The following is a 14,462-nucleotide window of genomic DNA, read 5'->3' as shown; positions in this document are numbered from 1 at the left end:
GCTATGAACGGCTTAATGCCTCGCCGTCTGACATTCGTCGGGGAGTACGAGTGATTGTTTATTCATGTGAGAGATAACAGAGAGTCGGAGTGATGGATTATTTACAATAGATAATATTATTAATTGAATAAATCAATTAATCAATATAAGGTTATTAATGAGAAGGGTGAACGGCGGGAGTAGCTAAGATCGGCCTAAGGTTGCCGAATGCCTCGCCGTCTGACATTAATTCGACCCTCTCGATGGCTCGTCGGGAATGGCCCGGATCGAGCTCGCGACGCGGTCAAGCGGCCGCGCGTACCCCACACTGCGCGGGTGCTACGAGTGGGAGTTAATATATAATATTATACGAGGAGTTATTAATACATAATATAACACAAGGAAGGGTGAACGGCGGGAGTAGCTATGATCAGCTTAAGGTTGCCAAATGCCTCGCCGTCTGACATTAATTCGACCCTCTCGATGGCTCGTCGGACAAGGCCCGGATCGAGCTCTGAACGCGGTCAAGCGACGCCGACGCGCGGCAATCGCGAGTACCCTACGCTGCGCGAGTACTACGAGTCGGAGTGTTTGTTCGTTTAGATAATGTATATATATATATATATATATATATATATATATATATATATATATATATATATATATATATATATATATATATATATATATATATATATATATATATATATATATAAAATATTATATAAGGAGGGGTGAACGGCGGGAGTAGCTATGAACGGCTTAATGCCTCGCCGTCTGACATTCGTCGGGGAGTACGAGTGATTGTTTATTCATGTGAGAGATAACAGAGAGTCGGAGTGATGGATTATTTACAATAGATAATATTATTAATTGAATAAATCAATTAATCAATATAAGGTTATTAATGAGAAGGGTGAACGGCGGGAGTAGCTAAGATCGGCCTAAGGTTGCCGAATGCCTCGCCGTCTGACATTAATTCGACCCTCTCGATGGCTCGTCGGGAATGGCCCGGATCGAGCTCGCGACGCGGTCAAGCGGCCGCGCGTACCCCACACTGCGCGGGTACTACGAGTGGGAGTTAATATATAATATTATACGAGGAGTTATTAATACATAATATAACACAAGGAAGGGTGAACGGCGGGAGTAGCTATGATCAGCTTAAGGTTGCCAAATGCCTCGCCGTCTGACATTAATTCGACCCTCTCGATGGCTCGTCGGGAATGGCCCGGATCGAGCTCGCGACGCGGTCAAGCGGCCGCGCGTACCCCACACTGCGCGGGTACTACGAGTGGGAGTTAATATATAATATTATACGAGGAGTTATTAATACATAATATAACACAAGGAAGGGTGAACGGCGGGAGTAGCTATGATCAGCTTAAGGTTGCCAAATGCCTCGCCGTCTGACATTAATTCGACCCTCTCGATGGCTCGTCGGGAATGGCCCGGATCGAGCTCGCGACGCGGTCAAGCGGCCGCGCGTACCCCACACTGCGCGGGTACTACGAGTGGGAGTTAATATATAATATTATACGAGGATATTAATACATAATATAACACAAGGAAGGGTGAACGGCGGGAGTAGCTATGATCAGCTTAAGGTTGCCAAATGCCTCGCCGTCTGACATTAATTCGACCCTCTCGATGGCTCGTCGGGAATGGCCCGGATCGAGCTCGCGACGCGGTCAAGCGGCCGCGCGTACCCCACACTGCGCGGGTACTACGAGTGGGAGTTAATATATAATATTATACGAGGAGTTATTAATATATAATATAACACAAGGAAGGGTGAACGGCGGGAGTAGCTATGATCAGCTTAAGGTTGCCAAATGCCTCGCCGTCTGACATTAATTCGACCCTCTCGATGGCTCGTCGGGAATGGCCCGGATCGAGCTCGCGACGCGGTCAAGCGGCCGCGCGTACCCCACACTGCGCGGGTACTACGAGTGGGAGTTAATATATAATATTATACGAGGAGTTATTAATACATAATATAACACAAGGAAGGGTGAACGGCGGGAGTAGCTATGATCAGCTTAAGGTTGCCAAATGCCTCGCCGTCTGACATTAATTCGACCCTCTCGATGGCTCGTCGGACAAGGCCCGGATCGAGCTCTGAACGCGGTCAAGCGACGCCGACGCGCGGCAATCGCGAGTACCCTACGCTGCGCGAGTACTACGAGTCGGAGTGTTTGTTCGTTTAGATAATGTATATATATATATATATATATATATATATATATATATATATATATATATATATATATATATATATATATATATATATATATATATATATATATATATATATATATATATATATATATATATATATATATAAAATATTATATAAGGAGGGGTGAACGGCGGGAGTAGCTATGAACGGCTTAATGCCTCGCCGTCTGACATTCGTCGGGGAGTACGAGTGATTGTTTATTCATGTGAGAGATAACAGAGAGTCGGAGTGATGGATTATTTACAATAGATAATATTATTAATTGAATAAATTAATTAATCAATATAAGGTTATTAATGAGAAGGGTGAACGGCGGGAGTAGCTAAGATCGGCCTAAGGTTGCCGAATGCCTCGCCGTCTGACATTAATTCGACCCTCTCGATGGCTCGTCGGGAATGGCCCGGATCGAGCTCGCGACGCGGTCAAGCGGCCGCGCGTACCCCACACTGCGCGGGTACTACGAGTGGGAGTTAATATATAATATTATACGAGGAGTTATTAATACATAATATAACACAAGGAAGGGTGAACGGCGGGAGTAGCTATGATCAGCTTAAGGTTGCCAAATGCCTCGCCGTCTGACATTAATTCGACCCTCTCGATGGCTCGTCGGGAATGGCCCGGATCGAGCTCGCGACGCGGTCAAGCGGCCGCGCGTACCCCACACTGCGCGGGTACTACGAGTGGGAGTTAATATATAATATTATACGAGGATATTAATACATAATATAACACAAGGAAGGGTGAACGGCGGGAGTAGCTATGATCAGCTTAAGGTTGCCAAATGCCTCGCCGTCTGACATTAATTCGACCCTCTCGATGGCTCGTCGGACAAGGCCCGGATCGAGCTCTGAACGCGGTCAAGCGACGCCGACGCGCGGCAATCGCGAGTACCCTACGCTGCGCGAGTACTACGAGTCGGAGTGTTTGTTCGTTTAGATAATGTATATATATATATATATATATATATATATATATATATATATATATATATATATATATATATATATATATATATATATATATATAAATATTATATAAGGAGGGGTGAACGGCGGGAGTAGCTATGAACGGCTTAATGCCTCGCCGTCTGACATTCGTCGGGGAGTACGAGTGATTGTTTATTCATGTGAGAGATAACAGAGAGTCGGAGTGATGGATTATTTACAATAGATAATATTATTAATTGAATAAATTAATTAATCAATATAAGGTTATTAATGAGAAGGGTGAACGGCGGGAGTAGCTAAGATCGGCCTAAGGTTGCCGAATGCCTCGCCGTCTGACATTAATTCGACCCTCTCGATGGCTCGTCGGGAATGGCCCGGATCGAGCTCTCGACGCGGTCAAGCGGCCGCGCGTACCCCACACTGCGCGGGTACTACGAGTGGGAGTTAATATATAATATTATACGAGGAGTTATTAATACATAATATAACACAAGGAAGGGTGAACGGCGGGAGTAGCTATGAACGGCTTAATGCCTCGCCGTCTGACATTCGTCGGGGAGTACGAGTGATTGTTTATTCATGTGAGAGATAACAGAGAGTCGGAGTGATGGATTATTTACAATAGATAATATTATTAATTGAATAAATCAATTAATCAATATAAGGTTATTAATGAGAAGGGTGAACGGCGGGAGTAGCTAAGATCGGCCTAAGGTTGCCGAATGCCTCGCCGTCTGACATTAATTCGACCCTCTCGATGGCTCGTCGGGAATGGCCCGGATCGAGCTCGCGACGCGGTCAAGCGGCCGCGCGTACCCCACACTGCGCGGGTACTACGAGTGGGAGTTAATATATAATATTATACGAGGAGTTATTAATACATAATATAACACAAGGAAGGGTGAACGGCGGGAGTAGCTATGATCAGCTTAAGGTTGCCAAATGCCTCGCCGTCTGACATTAATTCGACCCTCTCGATGGCTCGTCGGGAATGGCCCGGATCGAGCTCGCGACGCGGTCAAGCGGCCGCGCGTACCCCACACTGCGCGGGTACTACGAGTGGGAGTTAATATATAATATTATACGAGGAGTTATTAATACATAATATAACACAAGGAAGGGTGAACGGCGGGAGTAGCTATGATCAGCTTAAGGTTGCCAAATGCCTCGCCGTCTGACATTAATTCGACCCTCTCGATGGCTCGTCGGACAAGGCCCGGATCGAGCTCTGAACGCGGTCAAGCGACGCCGACGCGCGGCAATCGCGAGTACCCTACGCTGCGCGAGTACTACGAGTCGGAGTGTTTGTTCGTTTAGATAATGTATATATATATATATATATATATATATATATATATATATATATATATATATATATATATATATATATATATATATATATATATATATATATATATATATAAATATTATATAAGGAGGGGTGAACGGCGGGAGTAGCTATGAACGGCTTAATGCCTCGCCGTCTGACATTCGTCGGGGAGTACGAGTGATTGTTTATTCATGTGAGAGATAACAGAGAGTCGGAGTGATGGATTATTTACAATAGATAATATTATTAATTGAATAAATCAATTAATCAATATAAGGTTATTAATGAGAAGGGTGAACGGCGGGAGTAGCTAAGATCGGCCTAAGGTTGCCGAATGCCTCGCCGTCTGACATTAATTCGACCCTCTCGATGGCTCGTCGGGAATGGCCCGGATCGAGCTCGCGACGCGGTCAAGCGGCCGCGCGTACCCCACACTGCGCGGGTACTACGAGTGGGAGTTAATATATAATATTATACGAGGAGTTATTAATACATAATATAACACAAGGAAGGGTGAACGGCGGGAGTAGCTATGATCAGCTTAAGGTTGCCAAATGCCTCGCCGTCTGACATTAATTCGACCCTCTCGATGGCTCGTCGGGAATGGCCCGGATCGAGCTCGCGACGCGGTCAAGCGGCCGCGCGTACCCCACACTGCGCGGGTACTACGAGTGGGAGTTAATATATAATATTATACGAGGAGTTATTAATACATAATATAACACAAGGAAGGGTGAACGGCGGGAGTAGCTATGATCAGCTTAAGGTTGCCAAATGCCTCGCCGTCTGACATTAATTCGACCCTCTCGATGGCTCGTCGGGAATGGCCCGGATCGAGCTCGCGACGCGGTCAAGCGGCCGCGCGTACCCCACACTGCGCGGGTACTACGAGTGGGAGTTAATATATAATATTATACGAGGATATTAATACATAATATAACACAAGGAAGGGTGAACGGCGGGAGTAGCTATGATCAGCTTAAGGTTGCCAAATGCCTCGCCGTCTGACATTAATTCGACCCTCTCGATGGCTCGTCGGGAATGGCCCGGATCGAGCTCGCGACGCGGTCAAGCGGCCGCGCGTACCCCACACTGCGCGGGTACTACGAGTGGGAGTTAATATATAATATTATACGAGGAGTTATTAATATATAATATAACACAAGGAAGGGTGAACGGCGGGAGTAGCTATGATCAGCTTAAGGTTGCCAAATGCCTCGCCGTCTGACATTAATTCGACCCTCTCGATGGCTCGTCGGGAATGGCCCGGATCGAGCTCGCGACGCGGTCAAGCGGCCGCGCGTACCCCACACTGCGCGGGTACTACGAGTGGGAGTTAATATATAATATTATACGAGGAGTTATTAATACATAATATAACACAAGGAAGGGTGAACGGCGGGAGTAGCTATGATCAGCTTAAGGTTGCCAAATGCCTCGCCGTCTGACATTAATTCGACCCTCTCGATGGCTCGTCGGACAAGGCCCGGATCGAGCTCTGAACGCGGTCAAGCGACGCCGACGCGCGGCAATCGCGAGTACCCTACGCTGCGCGAGTACTACGAGTCGGAGTGTTTGTTCGTTTAGATAATGTATATATATATATATATATATATATATATATATATATATATATATATATATATATATATATATATATATATATATATATATATATATATATATATATATATATATATATATAAAATATTATATAAGGAGGGGTGAACGGCGGGAGTAGCTATGAACGGCTTAATGCCTCGCCGTCTGACATTCGTCGGGGAGTACGAGTGATTGTTTATTCATGTGAGAGATAACAGAGAGTCGGAGTGATGGATTATTTACAATAGATAATATTATTAATTGAATAAATTAATTAATCAATATAAGGTTATTAATGAGAAGGGTGAACGGCGGGAGTAGCTAAGATCGGCCTAAGGTTGCCGAATGCCTCGCCGTCTGACATTAATTCGACCCTCTCGATGGCTCGTCGGGAATGGCCCGGATCGAGCTCGCGACGCGGTCAAGCGGCCGCGCGTACCCCACACTGCGCGGGTACTACGAGTGGGAGTTAATATATAATATTATACGAGGAGTTATTAATACATAATATAACACAAGGAAGGGTGAACGGCGGGAGTAGCTATGATCAGCTTAAGGTTGCCAAATGCCTCGCCGTCTGACATTAATTCGACCCTCTCGATGGCTCGTCGGGAATGGCCCGGATCGAGCTCGCGACGCGGTCAAGCGGCCGCGCGTACCCCACACTGCGCGGGTACTACGAGTGGGAGTTAATATATAATATTATACGAGGATATTAATACATAATATAACACAAGGAAGGGTGAACGGCGGGAGTAGCTATGATCAGCTTAAGGTTGCCAAATGCCTCGCCGTCTGACATTAATTCGACCCTCTCGATGGCTCGTCGGACAAGGCCCGGATCGAGCTCTGAACGCGGTCAAGCGACGCCGACGCGCGGCAATCGCGAGTACCCTACGCTGCGCGAGTACTACGAGTCGGAGTGTTTGTTCGTTTAGATAATGTATATATATATATATATATATATATATATATATATATATATATATATATATATATATATATATATATATATATATATATATATATAAAATATTATATAAGGAGGGGTGAACGGCGGGAGTAGCTATGAACGGCTTAATGCCTCGCCGTCTGACATTCGTCGGGGAGTACGAGTGATTGTTTATTCATGTGAGAGATAACAGAGAGTCGGAGTGATGGATTATTTACAATAGATAATATTATTAATTGAATAAATTAATTAATCAATATAAGGTTATTAATGAGAAGGGTGAACGGCGGGAGTAGCTAAGATCGGCCTAAGGTTGCCGAATGCCTCGCCGTCTGACATTAATTCGACCCTCTCGATGGCTCGTCGGGAATGGCCCGGATCGAGCTCGCGACGCGGTCAAGCGGCCGCGCGTACCCCACACTGCGCGGGTACTACGAGTGGGAGTTAATATATAATATTATACGAGGAGTTATTAATACATAATATAACACAAGGAAGGGTGAACGGCGGGAGTAGCTATGATCAGCTTAAGGTTGCCAAATGCCTCGCCGTCTGACATTAATTCGACCCTCTCGATGGCTCGTCGGGAATGGCCCGGATCGAGCTCGCGACGCGGTCAAGCGGCCGCGCGTACCCCACACTGCGCGGGTACTACGAGTGGGAGTTAATATATAATATTATACGAGGATATTAATACATAATATAACACAAGGAAGGGTGAACGGCGGGAGTAGCTATGATCAACTTAAATGCCTCGCCGTCTGACATTAATTCGACCCTCTCGATGGCTCGTCGGGAATGGCCCGGATCGAGCTCGCGACGCGGTCAAGCGGCCGCGCGTACCCCACACTGCGCGGGTACTACGAGTGGGAGTTAATATATAATATTATACGAGGAGTTATTAATACATAATATAACACAAGGAAGGGTGAACGGCGGGAGTAGCTATGATCAGCTTAAGGTTGCCAAATGCCTCGCCGTCTGACATTAATTCGACCCTCTCGATGGCTCGTCGGACAAGGCCCGGATCGAGCTCTGAACGCGGTCAAGCGACGCCGACGCGCGGCAATCGCGAGTACCCTACGCTGCGGCGAGTACTACGAGTCGGAGTGTTTGTTCGTTTAGATAATGTATATATATATATATATATATATATATATATATATATATATATATATATATATATATATATATATATATATATATATATATATATATATATATATATATAAAATATTATATAAGGAGGGGTGAACGGCGGGAGTAGCTATGAACGGCTTAATGCCTCGCCGTCTGACATTCGTCGGGGAGTACGAGTGATTGTTTATTCATGTGAGAGATAACAGAGAGTCGGAGTGATGGATTATTTACAATAGATAATATTATTAATTGAATAAATCAATTAATCAATATAAGGTTATTAATGAGAAGGGTGAACGGCGGGAGTAGCTAAGATCGGCCTAAGGTTGCCGAATGCCTCGCCGTCTGACATTAATTCGACCCTCTCGATGGCTCGTCGGGAATGGCCCGGATCGAGCTCGCGACGCGGTCAAGCGGCCGCGCGTACCCCACACTGCGCGGGTACTACGAGTGGGAGTTAATATATAATATTATACGAGGAGTTATTAATACATAATATAACACAAGGAAGGGTGAACGGCGGGAGTAGCTATGATCAGCTTAAGGTTGCCAAATGCCTCGCCGTCTGACATTAATTCGACCCTCTCGATGGCTCGTCGGGAATGGCCCGGATCGAGCTCGCGACGCGGTCAAGCGGCCGCGCGTACCCCACACTGCGCGGGTACTACGAGTGGGAGTTAATATATAATATTATACGAGGAGTTATTAATACATAATATAACACAAGGAAGGGTGAACGGCGGGAGTAGCTATGATCAGCTTAAGGTTGCCAAATGCCTCGCCGTCTGACATTAATTCGACCCTCTCGATGGCTCGTCGGGAATGGCCCGGATCGAGCTCGCGACGCGGTCAAGCGGCCGCGCGTACCCCACACTGCGCGGGTACTACGAGTGGGAGTTAATATATAATATTATACGAGGATATTAATACATAATATAACACAAGGAAGGGTGAACGGCGGGAGTAGCTATGATCAGCTTAAGGTTGCCAAATGCCTCGCCGTCTGACATTAATTCGACCCTCTCGATGGCTCGTCGGGAATGGCCCGGATCGAGCTCGCGACGCGGTCAAGCGGCCGCGCGTACCCCACACTGCGCGGGTACTACGAGTGGGAGTTAATATATAATATTATACGAGGAGTTATTAATATATAATATAACACAAGGAAGGGTGAACGGCGGGAGTAGCTATGATCAGCTTAAGGTTGCCAAATGCCTCGCCGTCTGACATTAATTCGACCCTCTCGATGGCTCGTCGGGAATGGCCCGGATCGAGCTCGCGACGCGGTCAAGCGGCCGCGCGTACCCCACACTGCGCGGGTACTACGAGTGGGAGTTAATATATAATATTATACGAGGAGTTATTAATACATAATATAACACAAGGAAGGGTGAACGGCGGGAGTAGCTATGATCAGCTTAAGGTTGCCAAATGCCTCGCCGTCTGACATTAATTCGACCCTCTCGATGGCTCGTCGGACAAGGCCCGGATCGAGCTCTGAACGCGGTCAAGCGACGCCGACGCGCGGCAATCGCGAGTACCCTACGCTGCGCGAGTACTACGAGTCGGAGTGTTTGTTCGTTTAGATAATGTATATATATATATATATATATATATATATATATATATATATATATATATATATATATATATATATATATATATATATATATATATATATATATATATATATATATATATATATATATATATATATATAAATATTATATAAGGAGGGGTGAACGGCGGGAGTAGCTATGAACGGCTTAATGCCTCGCCGTCTGACATTCGTCGGGGAGTACGAGTGATTGTTTATTCATGTGAGAGATAACAGAGAGTCGGAGTGATGGATTATTTACAATAGATAATATTATTAATTGAATAAATTAATTAATCAATATAAGGTTATTAATGAGAAGGGTGAACGGCGGGAGTAGCTAAGATCGGCCTAAGGTTGCCAAATGCCTCGCCGTCTGACATTAATTCGACCCTCTCGATGGCTCGTCGGGAATGGCCCGGATCGAGCTCGCGACGCGGTCAAGCGGCCGCGCGTACCCCACACTGCGCGGGTACTACGAGTGGGAGTTAATATATAATATTATACGAGGATATTAATACATAATATAACACAAGGAAGGGTGAACGGCGGGAGTAGCTATGATCAGCTTAAGGTTGCCAAATGCCTCGCCGTCTGACATTAATTCGACCCTCTCGATGGCTCGTCGGACAAGGCCCGGATCGAGCTCTGAACGCGGTCAAGCGACGCCGACGCGCGGCAATCGCGAGTACCCTACGCTGCGCGAGTACTACGAGTCGGAGTGTTTGTTCGTTTAGATAATGTATATATATATATATATATATATATATATATATATATATATATATATATATATATATATATATATATATATATATATATATATATATATAAAATATTATATAAGGAGGGGTGAACGGCGGGAGTAGCTATGAACGGCTTAATGCCTCGCCGTCTGACATTCGTCGGGGAGTACGAGTGATTGTTTATTCATGTGAGAGATAACAGAGAGTCGGAGTGATGGATTATTTACAATAGATAATATTATTAATTGAATAAATTAATTAATCAATATAAGGTTATTAATGAGAAGGGTGAACGGCGGGAGTAGCTAAGATCGGCCTAAGGTTGCCGAATGCCTCGCCGTCTGACATTAATTCGACCCTCTCGATGGCTCGTCGGGAATGGCCCGGATCGAGCTCTCGACGCGGTCAAGCGGCCGCGCGTACCCCACACTGCGCGGGTACTACGAGTGGGAGTTAATATATAATATTATACGAGGAGTTATTAATACATAATATAACACAAGGAAGGGTGAACGGCGGGAGTAGCTATGAACGGCTTAATGCCTCGCCGTCTGACATTCGTCGGGGAGTACGAGTGATTGTTTATTCATGTGAGAGATAACAGAGAGTCGGAGTGATGGATTATTTACAATAGATAATATTATTAATTGAATAAATCAATTAATCAATATAAGGTTATTAATGAGAAGGGTGAACGGCGGGAGTAGCTAAGATCGGCCTAAGGTTGCCGAATGCCTCGCCGTCTGACATTAATTCGACCCTCTCGATGGCTCGTCGGGAATGGCCCGGATCGAGCTCGCGACGCGGTCAAGCGGCCGCGCGTACCCCACACTGCGCGGGTACTACGAGTGGGAGTTAATATATAATATTATACGAGGAGTTATTAATACATAATATAACACAAGGAAGGGTGAACGGCGGGAGTAGCTATGATCAGCTTAAGGTTGCCAAATGCCTCGCCGTCTGACATTAATTCGACCCTCTCGATGGCTCGTCGGGAATGGCCCGGATCGAGCTCGCGACGCGGTCAAGCGGCCGCGCGTACCCCACACTGCGCGGGTACTACGAGTGGGAGTTAATATATAATATTATACGAGGAGTTATTAATACATAATATAACACAAGGAAGGGTGAACGGCGGGAGTAGCTATGATCAGCTTAAGGTTGCCAAATGCCTCGCCGTCTGACATTAATTCGACCCTCTCGATGGCTCGTCGGACAAGGCCCGGATCGAGCTCTGAACGCGGTCAAGCGACGCCGACGCGCGGCAATCGCGAGTACCCTACGCTGCGCGAGTACTACGAGTCGGAGTGTTTGTTCGTTTAGATAATGTATATATATATATATATATATATATATATATATATATATATATATATATATATATATATATATATATATATATATATATATATATATATATATAAATATTATATAAGGAGGGGTGAACGGCGGGAGTAGCTATGAACGGCTTAATGCCTCGCCGTCTGACATATTCGTCGGGGAGTACGAGTGATTGTTTATTCATGTGAGAGATAACAGAGAGTCGGAGTGATGGATTATTTACAATAGATAATATTATTAATTGAATAAATCAATTAATCAATATAAGGTTATTAATGAGAAGGGTGAACGGCGGGAGTAGCTAAGATCGGCCTAAGGTTGCCGAATGCCTCGCCGTCTGACATTAATTCGACCCTCTCGATGGCTCGTCGGGAATGGCCCGGATCGAGCTCGCGACGCGGTCAAGCGGCCGCGCGTACCCCACACTGCGCGGGTACTACGAGTGGGAGTTAATATATAATATTATACGAGGAGTTATTAATACATAATATAACACAAGGAAGGGTGAACGGCGGGAGTAGCTATGATCAGCTTAAGGTTGCCAAATGCCTCGCCGTCTGACATTAATTCGACCCTCTCGATGGCTCGTCGGACAAGGCCCGGATCGAGCTCTGAACGCGGTCAAGCGACGCCGACGCGCGGCAATCGCGAGTACCCTACGCTGCGCGAGTACTACGAGTCGGAGTGTTTGTTCGTTTAGATAATGTATATATATATATATATATATATATATATATATATATATATATATATATATATATATATATATATATATATATATATAAAATATTATATAAGGAGGGGTGAAAACGGCGGGAGTAGCTATGAACGGCTTAATGCCTCGCCGTCTGACATTCGTCGGGGAGTACGAGTGATTGTTTATTCATGTGAGAGATAACAGAGAGTCGGAGTGATGGATTATTTACAATAGATAATATTATTAATTGAATAAATTAATTAATCAATATAAGGTTATTAATGAGAAGGGTGAACGGCGGGAGTAGCTAAGATCGGCCTAAGGTTGCCGAATGCCTCGCCGTCTGACATTAATTCGACCCTCTCGATGGCTCGTCGGGAATGGCCCGGATCGAGCTCGCGACGCGGTCAAGCGGCCGCGCGTACCCCACACTGCGCGGGTACTACGAGTGGGAGTTAATATATAATATTATACGAGGAGTTATTAATACATAATATAACACAAGGAAGGGTGAACGGCGGGAGTAGCTATGATCAGCTTAAGGTTGCCAAATGCCTCGCCGTCTGACATTAATTCGACCCTCTCGATGGCTCGTCGGGAATGGCCCGGATCGAGCTCGCGACGCGGTCAAGCGGCCGCGCGTACCCCACACTGCGCGGGTACTACGAGTGGGAGTTAATATATAATATTATACGAGGATATTAATACATAATATAACACAAGGAAGGGTGAACGGCGGGAGTAGCTATGATCAACTTAAGGTTGCCAAATGCCTCGCCGTCTGACATTAATTCGACCCTCTCGATGGCTCGTCGGGAATGGCCCGGATCGAGCTCGCGACGCGGTCAAGCGGCCGCGCGTACCCCACACTGCGCGGGTACTACGAGTGGGAGTTAATATATAATATTATACGAGGAGTTATTAATACATAATATAACACAAGGAAGGGTGAACGGCGGGAGTAGCTATGATCAGCTTAAATGCCTCGCCGTCTGACATTAATTCGACCCTCTCGATGGCTCGTCGGGAATGGCCCGGATCGAGCTCGCGACGCGGTCAAGCGGCCGCGCGTACCCCACACTGCGCGGGTACTACGAGTGGGAGTTAATATATAATATTATACGAGGAGTTATTAATACATAATATAACACAAGGAAGGGTGAACGGCGGGAGTAGCTATGATCAGCTTAAGGTTGCCAAATGCCTCGCCGTCTGACATTAATTCGACCCTCTCGATGGCTCGTCGGACAAGGCCCGGATCGAGCTCTGAACGCGGTCAAGCGACGCCGACGCGCGGCAATCGCGAGTACCCTACGCTGCGCGAGTACTACGAGTCGGAGTGTTTGTTCGTTTAGATAATGTATATATATATATATATATATATATATATATATATATATATATATATATATATATATATATATATATATATATATATATATATATATATATATATATATATATATATATATATATATATATATATATATATATATATATATAAAATATTATATAAGGAGGGGTGAACGGCGGGAGTAGCTATGAACGGCTTAATGCCTCGCCGTCTGACATTCGTCGGGGAGTACGAGTGATTGTTTATTCATGTGAGAGATAACAGAGAGTCGGAGTGATGGATTATTTACAATAGATAATATTATTAATTGAATAAATTAATTAATCAATATAAGGTTATTAATGAGAAGGGTGAACCGCGGGAGTAGCTATGATCGGCCTAAGGTTGCCAAATGCCTCGCCGTCTGACATTAATTCGACCCTCTCGATGGCTCGTCGGGAATGGCCCGGATCGAGCTCGTGACGCGGTCAAGCGGCCGCGCGTACCCCACACTGCGCGGGTACTACGAGTGGGAGTTAATATATAATAT

The sequence above is a fragment of the Brachycentrus maculatus genome, unplaced genomic scaffold (assembly GCF_059751285.1).
Source record: "Brachycentrus maculatus isolate JH-2025_06_01 unplaced genomic scaffold, ASM5975128v1 h1tg001317l, whole genome shotgun sequence".
Lineage (NCBI taxonomy): Eukaryota > Metazoa > Arthropoda > Insecta > Trichoptera > Brachycentridae > Brachycentrus > Brachycentrus maculatus.
Note: the sequence above shows the minus strand (reverse complement) of the source record.